The sequence below is a fragment of the Sus scrofa genome, chromosome 5, assembly GCF_054392235.1.
Source record: "Sus scrofa isolate SSC_HxYL_T2T_F1_AM1 chromosome 5, Sscrofa_HxYL_maternal_Yorkshire_Landrace_v2.0, whole genome shotgun sequence".
NCBI lineage: Eukaryota > Metazoa > Chordata > Mammalia > Artiodactyla > Suidae > Sus > Sus scrofa.
In genome coordinates, this window is record NC_139387.1 from 47,549,850 (window position 1) to 47,571,126 (window position 21,277).

Genomic DNA, 21,277 nt, shown 5'->3' on the forward strand with positions numbered 1-21,277 from the left:
ACACATAAAACAAACATAATATTGTACATCAAACTATATTGCAATAAAAATGTATTTAAATAAATAAAGTAGGTTTTCAGAAATTAAGTTTTAATAGAATGTATTTTATGTTCTTTAATTGTCTAAAATTAAGAAAATGTTTGTGAATCTGATACATGTTAAAAGGGGGCAAAATTATTCAAATTTTAGATAAGTTCTATATAATATTTTAATATTGTTTGGGTCAGAATTCCCAATGGAAACCCTTCTGAAATTTTTTCATGAAAGGAAACATTATCTGAGGAAAGAAAACAATTTATTAATCACTCGCAATGTTCTAGGCATTTTTTTTTTTGTCTTTTCATCTTTTTGCCTTTTCTAGGGCAGCTTCCCATGGCATATGGAGGTTCCCCACCTACACCACAGCTCACGGCAACGCCGGATCCTTAACCCACTGAGCAAGGCCAGGGATCGAACCCGCAACCTCATGGTTCTTACTTGGATTTGCTAACCACTGCGCCACAACGGGAACTCCATGTTCTAGGCATTTTATCTACATTATTTGATTTAATATTCATGGCAACTACAAAACTTGTTATTTTCCTCAAGTTTTCAGATAAGAGACTGAAAGATGCAGTAATTTTGGAAATGTTATATACCTGGCAAGTGTCAGAATACGATTTCCAATCCTGTTCAATATGACTTCAAAGTCCATACTCTTTCCACTTCACCAAGTTTTCAAAATAACCATGCCCTTTCAGATACAAAATGACGCAACTCTGAGAATAAACTGCATACTCACAGCTAAAGCCTCAATCTTATGACAAATGCTTTAAAATAAAAGGACACCTAAGAGAAAAATTGAATTTCAATAAAGCAGAATATATTCCTTCTGAATTCTCTTTCTAATATTGAACTTGTGTTCTCAAACAGACACTTTAAATACAAAACATAATGGAATCTGACAGTCAAATGGCATAGAAAACATAATAAAGAATTAACATTTGATTCAGCTACAGAAGAGTATGTATGTGCTTTTTAAAAATAATACAATGTTATTACAGTCTGTAAACTTGTATTTGGCATGTTCAAGTAAACAAACAATTTACCGGGTCTATATTTTCCAATTGAAAGAAAAACTTATTCTATTTTTCCTTTCCTACCACACAGGTCAGAGAAAAATTGTTCTTTCTCGAAAGACCCATTTAAAGGCTCTCTCATCAGCAGATCCTTCATTCCTGTTAACTATTGATTCTTTAAATGAAATATAAATTTCTAAAATTCTATAGCATTTCACAAAAAGGTCATTACCTAACTACCCCTCACTTGTAACAGAGAAGAACAAACCTGACTCCATATTATATCTATTCCTTTAGTTCTGACCTTTGTGCTCTGTTCCTCTGCTCAGTCATACTGGCTCTACATCTTTGTCTGTAAGAATGTTGCCTATAGCTTGAAATATACATGAGAGCCTATTCTCAAGGCCCCTGCCCTTCCAGACTTGACCTTTAAAGGTATAACACATTTCTTCATATAGAGATAAAAAGTTGCATAACAGAGAATCATATTTTTATTTTGGAGGTTTACAGGAACATCATGACCAGACCTATGTGGACAGCTGCAAGAACAAAGGATTATCACATGCCCTCTAAAGTCTTGCTAGCACCAAGAAGTTTACAACAACCAGCCACATCCCCTCCACTTTTTACTATAAAAGAAAGCTGAATTCTAATGCAAGTCAGATGGTTCTTTGGTACACTAGTCCACCATCTTCTCCATCTTCTGGCTTTCCAAATAAAATTACTATTCCTTGCCCCAACACCTGGTTTCTCTGGAGCAGTATTAATTTGGACTAACACCCTCACATATGGTAAAAAATTATTGCTAACTCTTTTAGTTAACTCTTTAGGCTAACTATATTTAGAATGTAAATAATCCTGGAAGGCTCCTTAGGAAGTTGTCCAGGGTAGAATCAGAGGTTTATATTTTCATGGTGATGCCAAGTTATATACTGCACCCTCTCTGATTACTTTGTTAAGACATCACAGAATTTAATGTATTCTGATGGGTATAATTTTGAGGACTCAACCAATCACTTATCCAGATATTGAAGCAGGTTCAGATCTCCTTTGTGAAAAAAAACATTGTTTTTGCCTAAATTTTCAAGAAGAGAAGATACCATGTGCAGGTGAAATTCATCAGAAAACTTGATCTACATTGTGCAGCCACCATATCAGAAAATCAGCACTGCCCATGGTCATGAGGTTCCCACCATATAACAATGTTTACTAAATCAACAACATAAGATGTAAACAACCAGAAAATAAGATCTCATGTTTGCTTTTTAATGCCTAGCAAAAGCTTAGCTAAAAGGCATAATATTGAGGAATAAAATTTAGGAAAGCTGTGGTTCCAAAATGAGTTGATTACAGCCCCATCTGGCAAGCTTTTAAAAAGACCAATTCCTAGGCCTCACTATAGATAAAATTAGAAACTTTCTTTGATGGGCCAGGAAATCTCTTCTTTTTAATGATCCCCAGGTTATTCTTATTATCAATCAGATTTGAGAACGTCCCTTTACAAACCCTTCTCTAGATATAACAAAATCTATATTGTTAGTCTTTGTATTTGAAACACAATGGCCTAGTTCTTCACAACATCCCCTTTTCTCATCAGTCTTGTCTTCAACTTTAATGAAATTATCCCCCTGAAAACAATAATATGACATTTACTTTCACATTCATAGTAAAATTGTAATAGGGAAGAACAAATCTGACTCCATATTGGATCTGTTACTTTTACTTTAACCTTTGTATGCAATTGCTTTTGCTAAATCACTAAAGGGATGTTGCCTATAGCTTAAACTATAGATAATGGCCTATCTTTGCTAACCCTGCCTCCCATGCCTAAGCTAAAATACCTTTGTTAGCTCCCAGAAACATTGTGGCCAGGCCCACCTATGAATGGCTGCAGGAAAGAGGAAATATTTGCAACAACTTATCACTTTTTTAACTTTATATCCTCAACTTCCACTCTTGGTTCCATAAAAGAAACTAGAATCCAAACTTGGGAAAGATGGTTCTTTTGGACACTAGTCCACCATTTTCTTGGTCTGCTGGCTTTCTGAAAAAAAGTTGCTATTCCTTACCCCAAAAGCTCACTTCTCACTGTTTTGGTCTGTTATGTGGTGAGCAGGAAGAGACTGGACTTGGTAACAAAGCTACACATTATGTCATTCAATATCCATAACATAAAATCTTGAGTGAGAATTTATTTAGAGTATGATATCTCTAATAAACTGGCATGTTTTCACCTTTTGTATAATAATGATGATTATAATGCACAAAGGTTCCTTTTGGTCTGAGTTGTCAGGAATCTCAGAGTTACTTTTTATTCTGAGATACAGAAACTTTATCTGTCATTTTGCTTCCTCTTTTTTTTTTTTTTTCTATTTTAGGGCCACACTCATAAGGAGGTTCCCAGGCTAGGGGTCGAATCAGAGCTGTAGTTGCTGCCTATGCCCCAGCTACAGCAACTCCAGATCTAATTTGCGTCTGCAACCTGCACCACAGCTGATGGCAATGCCAGATCCTTAACCTACTGTGCAAGGCCAGGGATCAAACCTGCATCCTCATGGATACTAGTCAGATTTGTTTCCACTGAGCCATTTACATCTTTATCTATTATATATACAAAGCATCTGCATAACAACTTGAATCTTTAGAGTTTCTATTATATATCAATAACTATGCTAAATGCTTTATTTAAAATATTTCATCCCCATAATGTCTTAGTCTGTATTGTTAAAGCTGCTATAACAAAATTCCACAGACTGGGTGGCTTATAAACACAAACTTACTTATCACTCTGGGGGCTGAGAAGTCCTAGATCAAAGCACCAGTTGATTCAGTGTCTGGTGAGAAACCTTTTCCTTGAAGGTATTCACTGTATCCTCATACAGTGAAAGAGAACAAGGGATTTCTCTGGATCTCTTTTATATAAGTGCTAGTCCTATTCATGAAAGCAGAGCCCTCCCAAAAACCACACCTCCGAATACCATCCATTAGAGATTAGGTTGATACATATGAATTTTAGGGGGACACAGACATTCAACCTATAGCACATAACAAACCATACAAATAGATATTACTCATCAACCCATTTTCAAAGGGGAAAACTGGTTTAAATAAATAAATTAAATATATTTAATGCTTAGTAAGAGCATTACTAAGTTATGCATGCTCTTAGTAATTTGCACATACACAGCTTGAAAACAGACCCAATTATTTTGTCTGCTCTTGCCTCTCCCTTTTAAGATGATTCTTTTTGTGTCTTAAATAATTTGGGGAGGGAGAGGAGAAGGAAAAAGACAAGGCAGAAAAAGAAAGAGCAATTTAACAGGTGATGCTCTCTATATGATTGTTAATGACTTTATCTATTAGGTTCTGACTTAATCTATTCTCCATTTCTGAAATACTCAAATATACATACACACAAGTAAAAAAAAAAAAAATTCAGAGAGTTCATCTTCCCTAGGAAATTATCTCCAGGAGACACATGAACATTCTTTTCTCTCATTCAAGACAATAAACTAACTAGACTACTTGCACATTCTACAATTGAATTCATCCTTTTAAAAATTTCTAAATACTTCCTTTCTATTAGAGAGAAACTAGATTTTTTACAATAAGGAATAAAGTACATAAGAAATATAAATAGTGGAGTTCCCATAATGGTGCAGTGGAAACAAATCTGACTAGGAACCATGAGGTTGCGGGTTCGATCCCTGGCCTTGCTCAGTGGGTTAAGGATCTGCCATTGCTCTGAGCTGTGGTGTAGGTCGTAGAGGTGGCTTGGATCTGGCCTTGCTGTGGCTGTGGTGTAGGCCAGCAGCAACAGTTCCAATTAGACCCCTAGCCCGGAAACCTAAAAAGCAAAAAGAAAGGAGGAATGAAGGAAGGAAGGAAGGAAGGAAGGAAGGAAGGAAGGAAGGAAGGAAGGAAGGAAGGAAGGAAGGAAGGAAAGAAGAAAGAAAGAAAGAAAGAAAGAAAGAAAGAAAGAAAGAAAGAAAGAAAGAAAGAAAGAAAGAAAGAAAGAAAGGAAGATATATAAATATTACTTACAACGTACCGTAAAAATTCTCAAATGTATTTGGGGTATTTTTAAATTTGGTGTATCTTTAAATACCCCAGTAGTTTATAATCTAAAAACTACTAATTACAAATTAATACCTAATATATTGCTATTTTTGTTAAATATTGATAAATTATTTCTCAATAAATACTAAAGAGAATCTAAACTGCCTAAATCTTATTCCAAAAGTGGGTTAATTATATAACTATATGACCAATATGATGACTTCCAATTAATATGATAGGTGTGGAAATTGTCATTCAAGACTTCTCTTAGAGATTTTTAGTTTTGGCACTACAAATCTCAAATTCTGTACTTAGTATTAAACATGAGACTATAAAATAAAATGCATCTAGCATCTGTGCAGAAAGTTGACCAAAAGAGAAAAAGTTTCAAAAGTAAAAGTTACTCACATTTAAAATTTTTTTGTTATTTTCATTCTGTGACTGAAAAAAAAGAAAACCCCTTATAGTCCCATTGCATGCTCTATTCTCTTTTTCCAGTGCAAATTACCTTTGTGTCTTTGGTTTCTGACAGGACCTCCCTTGTGAAGCATTCACCTCCTCTGGTGTGTAATATTGCTTTATCTGATGAATTTCATCTGGCCTCAGTTTGGACTCTAGTAAGTGTTTCATGCAACATTCCATGTTTGAACATGAAAGAAAATCAAATTAAGGAAAATGAAATCAAGGAAATGAAATAATCTTAGACATTAAAGTTGACAATCTACTAAGTAACTGTTTCCTTACAGTACTGGTTCCAATTACATAAAATTACACTGCAAAAGGCCAGTAAATACAGGTATAATATGAACAAAATTCCATGCATGTGGGTTAAGAAAATCCTGACAATTATGATGTAATAGAGCAATTCATTTTTAATTATAATCTAATTATCATTTTGTAATGTGGAGAGACAATAGAATTTCTGTTATATTAACACAAGAAAGTAGCTGCTTTTTTCTCATGGAATCACAGATTTTTTAATTATAAGGTATATCTAGTCTTATTTGAGACTTACAATCATATGACATTAGTAAACATTTAAATATTGGCATTATTTAAATATTTAAATTGTTTCCATTTAACTAACTGAAATTTGCATTATATAGCATTCCATAACATAGATGTTTGATTTTTAAATTCTATTTTTGAATATTCACCACTCCAGATTATTTGTTTGAGAGATTCAGATAATATTTCCAGAATGTACACTTTGAGATAGGATATACTATAAAGAAACAGTTTCTCCACATCTAAACATTTAGCAACAGATCATAAACTATATTTTAACTGGTTAGCAAATTGGACAGTCAAGCACTGGCTCAGAACTGAGGAAAGATATGCTTAAAACATACAAACAAATAGATAAGAACTTGACTCCCAAAACAAATAAATAAAATTATCTCTTCCTTGCCATGTATCTCTTATAAATTATAATATAATAAAAACATCACATATAGTAGGGAAGAGGGATAGGATTTGAAAAAGTCATGACATTTTTCCCAATTTATTTTTTTTATTTTTAAAATTGGTATATTTTCAAAAATTAAATCTAAAATTAGATTAAAAATAAATATATTATGACCAACTGGAATACCCAAAAATGCAAGTTCAGATTAACATTCAAAAGCCATTGATATAATTCACAACATACTAAAAAGAAAAAAAAAAGTATAATTAAGTGAAGAATCCAAATCCATTTCCACAAAATCTAACTCCATTTCTGATAAAAACTCCCAGTAAACTGGGAATAGAAGAAAACTTCCTATAGGTGATAAGAATGTCTGACCTTGTCATTCCTATTTAATATTATACTGAAGATTCTAAACAGTTCAATAAGGAAATAAAATGAAATAAAAGACATCATGATTGAGAAGTGAGGAATAAAATTATCTTTATTTGTTCTAGATGTAATTATCTATGTAGGAAGTCCTTCAGGATCTACCAAAGCTACTAAGACTAAGAGGTGAGTTTAGAACCTTTTCAAGTCAAGGAGTTCCTGTTGTGGTGCAGTGCTTGGCAAGTCCGACTAGGAACCATGAAGTTGTGGGTTCGATCCCTGCCCTTGCTCAGTGGGTTAAGGATCTGGCATTGCCGTGAGCTGTGGTGTAGGTTGCAGACTCAGCTCGGATGCTGCGTTGCTGTGGCTCTGGCATAGGCCAGTGGCTACAGCTCCGATTAGACCCCTAGCCTGGGAACCTCCATATGTCGCAGGTGTGGCCCTAGAAAAGACAAAAAGACAAAAAAATATAAAAGAACCTTTGCAAGTCAAGATAGTAGAGGAAAAACATGGTATTTCTATATACTATAAAGAAGAATCGAAATTTGCAACCAGCAAAAAAAAATTTCCATTACCATAAAATGTTTGAAATGTTTAGTGATAAATTTGTTGTACAAATATACAAGACCTGTACTCTGAACAGTACAGATTAATGCTGAGAGAAATTAAACAAAGCTAAATAAATGAAGAGATGTACCACATTCAAGGATCGGAGAACTTAATATTGTTAAGATTGTCAGTTATTCTCAAATTTACATGTAACTAGTATATATACATAAACCTCAACATGGAATAATAGGAAAAAAAACCCAATAAAAACAAACTTGTTTGATTTGAGCCAACACTTCACCAAAGAAAATATACCACTAGTAAATGAACATATACAAAAATATTCAACGTGATTAGTCGTTAGGGAAATGGAAATTAAAACCACAATGAGATACTATTATAACCACCACACTTATTAACATGGCTAAAATGAAAAATACTGACTATACTACATCTTGGCAAGGATATAGAGTACTGGATCATTCACTGCTTGTGGGAATGTAAAAAGGTATATAAAATTTAAAAAATAACTTGTCATTTTTTAAAAGTTTAAACACACATTTCTACTCCTAGATATTTACCTAAGAGGAATGAAAGAAGAGCAGCAGAGCACATATTCACATGAATACTTAAATAGAAATATTTATAATGGTACTATATTAGCCCAAATTACCCAACATGCATCAAGGGAAAAATGTTATCAACAAAGGTTAGTACCCTCATCACCTTAGCTTCAGGCTGATAAAATGGAACAAAGCACCATAGACTAGGTAGCTTATAAACAACAGAAATTTATTTCTCATAGTTCTGGAGGGGGGAAGTTCAAAATGAGGGTACCAGCATGATCAGATTCTGGCAAAGGTCCTCTTCTGGGTTGTAGACTGCCATCTCTCTGTGTCCTTATGTGAAAGAATTTAGAGAGAGATGCAAGCTCTCTTCTGACCCTTATAAGGAAAATTATTCCCATTCATAATGGCTGTACCCACATAATCTCATCTAATCCTATCACATCCCAAAATTGCCATACCTGAATTCCATATATTATCCCATAGGTGCAGTGGGGGGTAGGGTTTCAACATACCTTGGGGGTGATAAAATTTAAGTCCATAACACTCATAAAATGAGATGTTATTTAACCAATAAAAAGTAACAAACTATTGATACACGTGGAAACATGAATGCTATTCAAATAATTATATTATATGAAAAAACTAGATAATAAAAATGCATATTATAAGTGTTCCATGTGAATAAAATTCTGTAAAGGCAAACTAATTCATGGTGACTAAGAGCAGATCATAACTGTCCGGAACTGAAATAATGAATGATAGAGGGACTCATAGGAAATATGAGGGAATTGGGGGATGATAGATATTTTTATATGCTCATTGTGATCATTTTACAGGTATATACATATATTACAACATAAAATTGAACACAAATAGGTGCAGTTTATTATATATCATTTATATCTCAATAAAATACATAAAACACCATAAGTGTAATGCATAAAACACATTGGTTTATTCTAGCAAAAAATAATAAAAATTTGGGCCCCTTTCTCTAGAAAATTATAAACAACTATTAAAACTTATGTTATGAAGATAGTATAGAAATGTCACAACACATCCTAGGCCTAGCCTTTTCCTTAGCTATTGTAAACATATAATTGAGTCACTATTTTACTAATATTTGAGGAGAAACAAAGAGACTTAAGAAGCTGAAACAGAATGTATTTTTGGCCATCCATGGGGAGTGGGACTGATACTGATAACTGGGGAAAGAAGTAAATTGAGAAAAACAACTAAAGTAATTTGGGACATGTTAAGTCTTTAAAACAGATGAAAAGACCCCTAGAATTACAAATCCAGGGCAGTAATTTACATGGTAATCAAGGGGTTAGAAGAAATTATGTGTTAAGAATGACATGGAGGAAAAAGAGACTGGAAGTATATGAGTAGAAGGGAAGAACACTCATTTAACCCATATGTGTCCTTTGATTATTTTATATTTCTGCTAGTGCTGTCCCAAGATAGATTGACTTAACAATATTGCTATTACTCGATATGAATCTAAGATATTTTCAGAAAAGCCTTGAAAACCAAAAGGAAATTGTGTGTGTGTGCATGTGTGTGTATACATCTGTTTATTTAACTTCTATCTTCACATACATACCCTTAGTACAAACACAATCTTTTATGTAAAACAGATTCAGATACAGGGTGTAAACTTATAAACCAGAGCTTGACATCTTGTTTTGTTTGTCCTATAAGATTTCTAAACTCTACCCCAGCATATATTCCGCATAGAAACTACCCAAATTTTAACCCATAATTTATATGCTGCTGATTTTCAAAATGAAACATAAGAAACTCTTTCTGAAAGATAGCATTTTACTTGAATAAACTAGAAAGAAAAGAATGAATAAAACATAGTAGATTGAATCATTGAACATAAAATTTATCTTTTTTCTGACACAAAATGACAGAGAAAATAAGACATTTACTATTACATAATGAAAGCAAACATAAGGTTAAAATATTTTATCAGTGCAAATTTCTAAAAGTTTATCACATGTGACAGAACTTCTTACTAGTAGCACTGAAATTATTGATATCTATTTTCAGCAAAGGTTTAATGGGATATGTTTCCAAAGTATATCTCTTTAAGACCCCAAAACCTAATTATAACATGTATTCTTTCAAAAGCGTTCTGTCAAGCTTATAAACAAAGCCTGTCTTTCTTCTTATTGGTGAAAGGGCTCATGAAATGGTTAGAACAATCATATGTCTTGATTTTCCCAGGACAGTCCCAAATCTGCCTGTTGCCCTAGCTTACTGATTAATAGTAACCTTTCACTTTCAAGAGGTGTCAGACAGGATGATAAATTATATGTTCACCCTATAAATAGCTCAATTATAAGATCTGGTAGCAAATGTTATCAGACACAGAAGAGCAATAGCCCCTTGGTCCTTAGAATTGTTAAATATTAGGCTCTTTTTAAAACTGTTTGATATTCTCTTAATGGATAACAATAGAGTACAGAGAAAAATATTAATATGAACTAAAAAGCCATGTGAGAAATATTGAAAAATCCAAATGATAGTATTTTTATTTCTTTGGGGAACTACCTTTTCTCTGCCACTTGTTTTCCTCTATCCTGTTATCACCATTGTTCTTTAAAATATGTCATTGTTATGAGTAAATTTCCTTGTATTTAAGTATATAAATATAAACCTGATGCTAGATCAGAGCCTCTGATGAGAATGATGGCTTAAGTTTTCCACATGGAAAATTCATTTATAAGAACACTGATGGAGTTCCCGTCATGGCTCAGTGGTTAACAAATTCGACTAGGAATCATGAGGTTATGGGTTCAACCCCTGGCCTTGCTCAGTGGGTTAAGGATCCGGCGTTTCTGTGAGCTCTGGTGTAGGTCACAGATGTGGCTCAGATCCCATGTTGTTGTGGCCCTGGCATAGGCCAGCAACGACAGCTCTGATTAGACCTCTAGCCTGGGAATCTCCGTATGCCACGGGTGCGGCCATGGAAAAGAGAAAAAGACAAAAAAGGAAAAAAAAAAAAAAGAACACTGACAATGAATATGTTTTTCTTCACATATGTCAAGGCAATCATTTCATTAACTCATTAGAGTTTTATTTTTAATGGCTAAGAAGACTGAAAGTCAGAGCCACAGTGAGAGAGAGGTAATTGGTGCTCTGGCACAGGACAGGAAGTTCATGTGTCACAGCAGGAAGGCTGTTGGTGAGGGAAGACAGCAGGAGGTGCAGAATTCTCACATCTATCAAAATTTATGAGATCAGCAAACAGTGGAACTGTGTCTATAAGTAAAAAGACAAAAATTTTGATGCAAAAATTTAGAAGCTTTAGCTGTGAAATAGGTACAAATTTTCAATTTTCCATAATGCAGTCTACCTACATATTAGTGTATACTTTGAAAGAATTCTTTGATTTCCTGATCTAACACATGTAAATAGACAAAAATTGAAGTGTTTCCCTAGACATGAGCCATGATCTGATGTAGTACCAGCATTCAGGCTGTGAAGGTGAGCTATTTATTCAGGGCCACTATTGGTGGATGGCCACAGGAGGCCAAGAATGAGAGCTGGTGCTGAATGCCAGAACCAAATATGATTCAAGGTTCTAAGGGAAAATTACAACCAAGAGAGGAAAAAATTAGAACTAAAATACCTCTACAAATAAGTCAAATATTATTAAGAATAGAAATAAGAATAATTTATGGGCATTAAATTTTAATTTGTATAATTGATTATAAAATGCTGAACCATATTTTTAAGGAAACAAAGTCTTTATTTTCAAAAATTGTTTTCTCATCAGAATGAGATTTACTAAGCCCCTAAGTGTTTGAATTAAATGATATCTGATCATCCTTATTCTGTTTAATAAGGAAAATGAACTGTTTTTTTTTTTCTTTGCTATATTACACATGTAAGGGCATACATTTTTTATATACCTACTGCAACCAGGGCCTATTCCAAACCAGCGTTTGTTATCTATTGAATATCTACTATGTGCCAATCATTGTTCTAGACAATGATGATAAATAAAAGCAAAATGGAAAAGACATGTCTATTAGAGGAATCAACATAAATCCCTGTTGTCTGGCCTAAAAGATAAATTTACATTAGGAAGGATAGGGAAGATTGCAAGCAGGCAAAATTTATGAGGAATTTAGATTAGTACTATTAAGTCTCACATACTTACTAACCATCAAAATAATCTCTGCCAGTTTCAGAAGAGAAGCTAGAGAAGTATTATTTCATCTATATCAGACCTTAGCTGTTGTCTATCAAACGATGCATACTTTGTATGGTCCATAACTGACTATTCTGTGTGACTGTAATTATCCAAGAAACCCATAAACTATAAACGGGATTATGTTTGGGAAGCTCCGCAAATTGTGCTGGAAGCAAGAATGTGTCAGGGTGGAAGAACAGCTGGATTAATGGTTGGCGATACTAATGTATTCACTATAGTCCCCTGTAAAATGTGATGTTTACTTGGTAATATGATAAACCATCACTTCTCAATTTGTATTTTCAAATTGATTAACTTTTTTATCCCACTTCTCAATCTGTATTAGGATGTAAACCCTCAGAAAGCATGGTCATTATCCATCTTGTATTAAGTAGTTTGAATAAATTAATCAATGATGTGCTCACATAATTCAGTTGTGTTGACATTTACTAGAAATCTGTTGTGTAGTTTTGAGAACTACCAAAAAACATTTTCTTTTTTTTGCATAAAGCTGTTATTTTCTGCAAAAGAAAAGAATGAATTGCCAAGTTTTGGAGGATGTATAGTACATAATTAAGTAAAATTTTACAAAATTCATTTTTTCTTTAAAATCTTAGCATCACTTATAACACTGAAATTATTTATTTTTAAGTATTATATATATATATATATATTTCTGTCAGCAGCATTGCTTTAAAGCTTTAAAATTTAACTGGATAAAAGGACACTATAATTTTTAGAATGAAGGGAAGGTAGAGGTAAAGCAAGGGGAAAAGAGAAGGGGAAGAACCAAGAGAGGACAAAAATTAGCAGGAGTTGTGAAGGAAGGAGAGCTATGCAGAAGGATTGTTGTCAAAATGGACTACAAAACCTGTTTTTTTTTTACTAAGTCTTCTGTGACCCACCAGGTAGAAAGAAGGCACAGAAGCAAAGTTCAAATTCTCTTTTCTCCATATTTGCCTGGAACCATTATCTTTTAAGATAATGTGAAAATTTGAGTAGTTATGAAGTGTCGCATTTGTTTTAAAGTTTGTTAATTTATTTCCGAATAAGAGTTTTATGAAGCCTTTGCTAAATTTGTTTTCATTTTTTCCATAAAAAATAATAATTCCCTTCACCTCAAAAACAAGAGATGATTATATTACCAATCAATGAGTAATTGCATTGCGGCAATCTACCAAAGCTGGAGAAAATCATAACATTTGAATTAGAAAAAAAAAATTAAATGTCCAAATTTACTTCCAGGACAATTATTTGAATCAAAACTTTAAAAAAGAAATTTCCTTGATGTTATGGTTTAGAACTTTTGCTTCCAGAGAAATATGAACTACAAAACTGACCATTGTACATCTCTGCTTAATGGACCTCATAGATTCTCCATCATGTAGAAGATACCTAGATTCCTTTTGATGACATTTGAAGCCACGACCCATTCTCTATCAGACTAATTTCCTTCACTTCCTGTCTTACTCCTCTAAGAAAACAGCACATGTTTTCTGGTCTTTATGGCTTTAGGCTCCAGCTCCCTGCTCTCTGCTACCATTATCCATCTAATATCACTCTATCTAGAGTTATCTATTCATGAGTTAACTGCTTTGTGGGACCCTTCTCCAAACTTCATGCCAGGCTAACTACCTAATCTATCTATACACAGAGAAAAGACATGAAACAGATCAAGTGCTGAAATTCCAATGTCCCAAAGGCCTAGGTTTTTTCTTTTAGGTTCAGCTGGGACCTCAGGCAAATCACCCACTGAACGTTAAGCTTCAATGCCTTCATTTGTATTTTAGGAATAACAATAGTACCACTTTACGGAGTTAAAAAGATAGAAATGAAAACTCAAAGTTGGTATTATTATCATTAACATCATTAAAATGTATCTTACTTTCCAACTCTACTATAAGATCCCATTGAAATGAACATTTCTTAGGTTTTTAATAAATAATTTTTGATTGGATCTCCTCTCTTTTGCTTATCTGACATTATTATTACTATTATTATTATTTTTTTTTTTTTTTTTTGCTATTTCTTGGGCCGCTCTCGCGGCATATGGGGGTTCCCAGGCTAGGGGTTGAATCGGAGCTGTAGCCACCGGCCTACGCCAGAGCCACAGCAACGTGGGATCCGAGCCGCGTCTGCGACCTACACCACAGCTCACGGCAATGCTGGATCGTTAACCCACTGAGCAAGGGCAGGGACCGAACCTGCAACCTCATGGTTCCTAGTTGGATTCGTTAACCACTGCGCCACGACAGGAACTCCCTTATCTGACATTATTTTTAGTTAAAATACAATAAACTAGATGTCTAATACAAGAGCTTTGAAAATAAAAAGCTATAATTATTTAGCTTCTTCTCAAGTATAAATTTTCTACAGATATTAATCTATGTTTAAATATATTTATATATTTTTCATTTAAAATGTCTTGAATAATAAATTTTAGAGGCAGATAAATGAAATTTACTATTGTGGGAGAATTAGTTTTCTCTAGCATAATTAAACTATAACATCTATTGTCTGGTGGAAAATTAAATTGTTTTAAATCTTTAAAAATTATGTTTTCATTTTATGTAATCAAGTAGAAAAATTAAGAATAAGTGTCTAAATTTACTTGCAAATAAAAGTGGATCCCAAAACATATTTTCCCAGCTCTTTACTGTAAACAGCTATAAGCAGCTAATCTCAGTAGTCCTCTTTTATCTTTGTATCTATCAGAAGCTTCCTTCCTGTTTCCCCCTAGTCACTGATCACCTTCCCATGCCCCACCTCCAGCCCACTTCTACCCTCTCCACTCACAGCAGATGGTTTTGCTCTATGCTTACCTGAAGAAATAAATACTATAATATCCCCTCAACTTCCCATCCCACTTTGCACTTCCAAATAGGCTTCAGGTGCCTGCTAAAGTGACTTTCTTTCCTCTTGACCCTATCCCCCACTTCTGACTCTGTTTCCCATCTCTATCACAAAGATTTTTTCTTTATCAATTGTCCTTTCCTTCTTCTGCATCTTTAATCTTTTCCATTACAGTTTCTTAAACTCCATTTATGAAAAGGCTCAAGTCCTCATAGTCCCTAAATATCTTTTCCTTGATCTTCTTTCCTTTTCCAACTTTGGCACTATTTTTCCCCATTTGTTTTTTTACAATGTTTTTTGAAAGATAAAATTCAATTATGTTTGGATTTTTAAACTCACCCTCATTTCTGAATCTTATTACACAGGTGTTTTCTGCTCTCATCATGCCACTGAAATTATTCATCTTATTACCCCTACCTGACATCCTAATTTCCAACTAATGTTTATAATGGACTTTCTTCCTACAGCCTCTTTCAGCTTTCAGTAATATCTAATACTTTTAGTCACATCTTCTTCTGAAATTTTATTTCCTTATGTTCCATGACTCTATTCTTCTAACTTTTCTTCTTATTTCTGTCCAATCTTTTCGAGTCTCTTCAACTCTCTAGATACTGGATACTTATATAGTTCTTTCTATATACAGTATATATTTTTCCAGAGTCCTCTGGGTTAAATTCTATACTCAAGCTTCAGAGTCAACTCAAATTTAAAATCTATGATACTATCCTCATTGACAGTAGATTGATCACACTCTGCCCTGTGGCCCCAACTCATCCCTCCTGAATTAAAAATAAAAATTGGAAAAAGTCAAAGCAAATAAGAACTTTATAACAGAGGGCAAATAAGTTTTTTTTAAAGGATCATTCATTACCATATAATTATGTTATATAACTAAATGGTCAGTAAAATATACAGTAGTTTTAAAGGCACTTCTGAACAAAAGAAAACAAAAGAAGTATCCAATTTAAGAAAATTCTAAAATGAGAATGGGAAGAACAGAGTTAATATTTAATTAAATTGAAATCTAAAGTCAAATAAGGTAAGACTAAGCATTTCTCCCAGCTTTGGGCCCATAGCATGAGAACCTAAAATTACAACATTAAACCATGTTAAATAATTAAATCACACACCAAATTTAGCAGGAGGAATTAAAGAACTACTTAGAGGGAAATACATAGTCTTTAATATTTACCTTAGAAAAATTGAAAAATAATGAGCTACCACCTAATTGGAAAACTTAAGAAAATGACAACAGAATATATCAAAAGAAATTAGAGGAAAGTAGGTCATAATGATAAGAGAAAATCTACTGAAATAAAAAAATATGTATAAATATGAATTACTGTAGATAATAAATTGCAAATTTTGAAAAAAGAATACAAAAGAAGATCACATTTATGCCAATATATTTGAAATTTCAGATTAAATGGACATATATATTTTTCCAAAAAACTACCTCAAGAAGAAATAGAAAAACAAAAGTCCTAAGCAAATAAAGACAAATCATACCAAAATTAGAAATCCACAAAGAAAATACTAACCACAAATTTTTTTTTTTTTTTGTCTTTTTGCTATTTTTTTGGGCTGCTCCCACAGCATATGGAGGTTCCCACAAATGTTTTTAATAGATGATTTCTACTTAAGTTTCAAGAAAGGATCATTCAATCCTTATACATAATTTTCCAGAAAACAGAAGGAAAAGAAAACTCACCAATGCATTCAATACATTGACATCAAAACCATAAAGGGTTTTATAAAAGGAAAATTATAAATTAATCTCACTTATGAATACAAAGGAAAGGCCAAACACAATTTTTAGAAAAATAATAAAAAAGTCACATAATTAAGTTGAATTTGTGCCAAGAATCCATGATTTGCTTTAGTTATATGAGAAATACAGAATCAGTGTATTTCTCAATAGCTGAAATAAAAATTTTTGCTAAATTTCAATAACCATTACATTTTAAAAAAGAAGTTTAAATTAAAAATATCAGAAAACTAAGAATAGATTGAAATGTCTTTTCCTGGTAAATATTACTTATAATTATAAAAATTTATAATTTAAAATTTATTAGGAACCACTGAAAAACATGACTTTAATACAGAAAAAAAAAACAAGGAGACCCATTGTCATTTCTTTTATTCAACACTGTAGGGTAGTGCTGGGCCACTGCAATAAGATAGGGAGAAGAAATAAAAGTTGTGTGGACTAGAAAGAAATAAACAAAAATGAAATTTAGATATTATATAATTACTAGCTCCAAGACCTTTTAAGTGAATCATTGGAAATATTCATAGAATATATGGTGTCCGAATATAAGATTACTATACAAAACTATATTTTTTACAAAGGTAAATACAGATAGAGAAATAAATTTAAATATAACATGCCTAGGAATAAGTATCACCAACAGTATTTAAATATTTATGTATTAAATTATAAAACATATTTTAAAACTTCAAAAGTCATAAATGGGTATTTTTACTAGGTTCATGAACAGAATAATAATAGCATAAGACTGTCATTTTTCCAAGTTTATGAAAACTAAAATTCCAAATTACAACAGTTTTGAAAAGAACTTTACCTACAACTTTTTTAAATGAACATGGAAAAATAAAATCTCAAGCATAGCTATGACTCCATGAAAAAAGGAATAAACAGGACATTCTTACTAGATATTAGACCTTAACGTAAAGCTTTAGACATTAATGCAGTTTAATAGTGACATGGGAATAGACAACATGACACAGAGAACAGCTTCGAGAGCCCAGAAACAATCAACAATCCATACACTGAAACTTGATATATGATGTATTATTGCACTGGACATCATTGAGAATTGGGAAGACTGGGCAAGTGAAGGTGCTAAAATAATTAGATATTTATATTGGAAAAAAAAACACATAACAATATAGAATAGGTAAAAGACATAAGCAGTGATTAATACAGGAAGATTATGAATGTTCACCTTCAATGGTGTATGAGAAAATGGAAACTCAGACCATAATGATGTCACACTTTAGCCCAATACACATGCAGAAATTGTCTATCAATGCTAGGTATTGGCCAGAATGTTGATTAACGTAAGCCTTAAACTTTGCTGCTGGGAATGTGGGTACCATCACATTGGAGATAATGTTTCTTGTAAAGATATGAATCTATCTCAGTACATAATAATTCCATTCAGAGGTAAATGAGACTTGCACAGAATGTTCAGAACAATACTTACATTTCTGAAATTATTGGAAATAACCCAGATAGCCATATATCAAGAAAAAGATAGATATATTAGTTTTTTAAAGTTATCAAATGAGATATAACAGGGATAATAACTGAGGACAAATATATACAATATATAAAAGTCTTAAGTAAGAAAAGCAAGCCCTCAAAGATTACTTGCACTATAAAACTGTGTTATAAAATTTGAAACAAACTTTAAATATATCGTTCAAAGAATATACACATATATTCTCAAACTATTTTTTTATCTTTTTGTGTGTGGCAAATACACAATTTAATAGCGTCTGACTGGAAGGCAGGGGAGAAGCACAAATAATGCCAACAGAATTGGCAATGATTTAGTTAATATGGAGTACATATATGTTACATACTGTGCTTTTTAAATAACAAATAAAAAAATAAAAAGAAACAAAAGAAATTATATTGTCTCCAATGAGCTCTCAATTTATTAAGGTATAAGTAGGAGCATTGATATTTTAAAATGTTAGCTAGAATTCGCACCTACATTCTCCTTTAGATAATATGTAATATATAGTCCACAAATTGTTTTCCTCATATATTTATGTAAGATAACTATTGAATTTAAATCTTATTTTAATTAATTTATAAATAAGGTATAGAAAAATTTATTAAATTTTAAATATGTTTGAAATAAACATTTGGTAAATAAAAATAGTACAGGTTTGGCTGCATTGTTAAAGAATAAAGCATTTATTAAATCATACCTTCATTGTTTCTTTTGGATTCAATTTTGCACTATTACTCTTCTTTTTTTTTTTTTTTTTTTTTTTTTTTTTTTGCTTTATAGGGCCGCACCCACAGCATATGGAAGTTCTCAGGCTAGAGGTCAAATCAGAGCTACAGCTATCAGCCTACACCATCACCACAGTGACATGGGATCCTAGCCATATCTGCAACCTGCACCACAGCTTGTAGAAACACCAGATCCCTGATCCACGGAGCAAGGCCAGAGATGAACCTGCATCCTCATGGACACCATTTGAATTCATTTCCACCATGCTACAGTGGAAACTGTGCACAATTACTCTTTAATTTGAATTTTCATGACAGGAAGTTCTGTTGGACTGAATATAGTCATTGAGTATGATTATGTGTTTCTACAATTGATTAAAAACAGAAAACTCTTCCTCTGAGTACTTCCAGCTTCCCAATATATATTTTATGGTTTCACCAGTTTTTCATAAATAGCTTGAAATTCCACATGGTAAAGCCTTCTTTTCATGTGTAAAAGCATCCAGCAGTGTGTTGAGGGCCTGTATTGGGGAGTGGCAAGAGGAAAGGTACATGTTTTTAATTAGCTCAATTTAAGTATTTTAAATAAAGTATGTTAAACAGGACCCTCTGACCTTAACTTCTACAATGGAATAAAAAATAATCTGGATGTTTTAATATTCTGAGTGAAGGGTACTAATTAAACTGAAAGAAGAGAATCAATTTTTTTCTTTGTCTTTTTATTTTTATTTTATATTTTGCCTAATGTAATTTCTTTTATTTTTTAATTTTTTTGAAAACAAATTTTATTTATTTATTTTTTTCTACTATACATGCTTGGGAACCAAGTTACAATACATGTATACATAATTTTTCCTCCCATTGTTGTGTTGTGATGTAAGTATTTAGATATAGTTCTCAATGCTATACAGTAGGATCTCATTGAAATCCATTGCAAGAGCAATAGTTTGCATCCGTTAACCCCAAGCTCCCGATCCCTCCCACTCCCTCCCTCTTCCCATGGGCAGCCACAAGTCTATTCTCCAAGTCCATGATTTTCCTTTCTGTGGAAATGCTCATATGTGCTGTATATTAGATTCCAGTTATAAGTGATATCATATGGTTTTTGTCTTTCTCTTTCTAACTTACTTCACTCAGGATGAGAGTCTCTAGTTCCATCCATGTTGTTGCAAATGGCATATGTCATTCTTTTTTATGGCGAAGTAGTATTCCACTGTGTACACCACTTCTTCCTAATCCAATCATCTGTCTAAGGACATGTGGGTTTTTTCCATGTCTTGGCTATTGTGAATAGTGCTGCAATGAACATGTGGGTGCATGTGTCTTTTATAAGGAGAGTTTTGTCTGGGTATATGCCCAAGAATAGGATTGCTGGGTCATATGGTAGTTCTATGTATAGATTTCTAAGGTACCTCCATACTGTTCTCCACAGTGGTTGTAGCAGCTAACATTCCTACCAACAGTGCAGGAGGGTTCTCTTTTCTCCACATCCCCTACAGTATTTGTTATTGGTGGCCCTCTTTTTTTTTTTTTTTTTTTTTTTTTTTTTTTGTCTTTTTGCTATTTCTTTGGGCCACTCCCGTGGCATATGGAGGTTCCCAGGCTAGGGGTAGAATCAGAGCTGTAGCCACCGGCCTACACCAGAGCCACAGCAACGCAGGATCCGAGCCATGTCTGTAAGCTACACCACAGCTCACGGCAACACCGGATCGTTAACCCACTGAGCAAGGGCAAGGACTGAACCCGCAAACTCATGGTTCCTAGTCGGATTCGTTAACCACTGCGCCACGACGGGAACTCCTATTTGTGGCCTTCTTAATGATGGCCATTCTGACTGGTGCGAGGTGCCATCTCATGGTAGTTTTGATTTGCATTTTTCTAATAATCAGGGATGTTGAGCATTGTTTCAAGTGGTTGTTGGACCTCTGTATACCTTCCTTGGAGAACGGTCTATTCAGGTCTTTTGCCCATTTCTCTATTGCGTTGTTGGCTTTTTTGCTGTTGACTTGTATAAGTTGCTTGCATATTCTAAAGATTAGGCCCTTGTCCATTGCAATGTTTGAAACTATTTTCTCCCATTATGTAAGTTGTCTGTTTTCTTTTTGGTTTCCTTTGCTGTGCAAAAGCTCGTCACTTTGATTAGGTCCCATTGGTTTATTTTTGCTCTTATTTTGGTTGCCTTGGGAGAATGACCTGAGAAAATATTAA

General features: G+C 33.3%; 1 long non-coding RNA gene across 2 annotated transcripts in view; it reads right to left on the reverse strand.

Annotated features, from left to right (window-relative positions):
* Positions 1-21,277, reverse strand: part of LOC146403349 (uncharacterized) — a 139,283-nt gene that overhangs the window by 21,402 nt on the left and 96,604 nt on the right. For both annotated transcript variants that reach the window (XR_014845446.1, XR_014845447.1), the window contains exon 2: positions 5,626-5,731. This is a non-coding gene — a long non-coding RNA (uncharacterized LOC146403349). The remainder of the gene's footprint in view (positions 1-5,625; positions 5,732-21,277) is intronic.